Genomic DNA, 1,288 nt, shown 5'->3' with positions numbered 1-1,288 from the left:
TAACATAGTTATGTATAATATATTACATTTCTGACTGTATATCCCTGTAACTATTACACACTGTAGCTTTAAGAGCTTAATTCTAGTATCTGATATCATCTCATTGTTCCCTTTTTGCTTGCCTCTTCTCAAGCAGATATCAGACCCTGTAATGATGGATCCCTTCAACGCCACATGCTCAACATGGTTGGTTGAGAACCGTGATAAGATCTGTATTGAAAATTATGCCATTGTCTTTGGAAGTTGCAGTGTAGTGTATTTATTTAGGCTTTTTCTTAAAGAAATATATTTAATGCCAACCTAGGTTTCTGTATGTTAGCCTTAATAAGCTACAGCTTCTATCTTCAGTACACCTCTGTCTGGTTCCTGCTAAAAGTGTTTTAATGCTGATCAGCTTGCTGAAGTTTAAAGCTATCATTAGCATATTTGCTCTGTTTTAGAGGTTCTTAATGAAAATCCAGCTTGCGATTTTTTGGCTAGATGCATGCAGATAAAAGAAAACGTACCTGCGTGGTTCTCACAGGATAGATGGAGAGAAAATTTGCTTCTTGCATTCTCTATTTGGGAACACAATTATGACCTTTATAAATCATCTAAGGTTAATGCAGAAAAAGACAAACCTTTGTAGCGTCTGCAATACAACTTTGCTAGTTTTACTTGAAGAAGTTGCCTATGATTTTTAGTAATTTGCTGTGAAACAAAAGCTGTTGATACATTTAGTAAATATTTAGCAGACCAAACGATCGATAGTTTCTATAAAGTTTGTTTTGCATGAAACATCATAAAAGAATCTTACAGTTCTTCAGAACAAGGTTTAGACCAGGGATCACCAACATGGTGATCTGCAGTTGGGGGTTGGGGGGGCGGGGGTGCCCACAGCATCCTCTGAAAACAGTAGAACTCACCAGTGGCCTAAAACTGAAATTTTTATTTTATTCTGTTGCCCTTCTTTTTTAATCATTTATAGAGCATTTCATCATTTCAATCATACAGAGTATTTAAGAATTTAAAGAGATTTCAAAATGACAATATCAAGAAGAACATTAGGAGTTAAAAGAAACAATAAAAATGTGTTTAATATGTATGAAGTTAGGTTGAATGCTGATCCTTCCTTCCTTCCTTCCTTCCTTCCTTCCTTCCTTCCTTCCTTCCTTCCTTCCTTCCTTCCTTCCTTCCTTCCTTCTAAAAAAAAATATGTTTATCATGTATGAAGTTAAGTTAAACGCTGATCCCTCTGGTTCAAAGGTCAGTATTGTTAGCCCTTCCTATGACTCAATATCCATGAAGT

Source organism: Cyprinodon variegatus, unplaced genomic scaffold (assembly GCF_000732505.1).
Source record: "Cyprinodon variegatus isolate N-32 unplaced genomic scaffold, C_variegatus-1.0 Scaffold178, whole genome shotgun sequence".
NCBI lineage: Eukaryota > Metazoa > Chordata > Actinopteri > Cyprinodontiformes > Cyprinodontidae > Cyprinodon > Cyprinodon variegatus.
The sequence above is the reverse complement of the archived record's forward strand: the minus strand, read 5'-3'. Positions refer to the sequence as shown.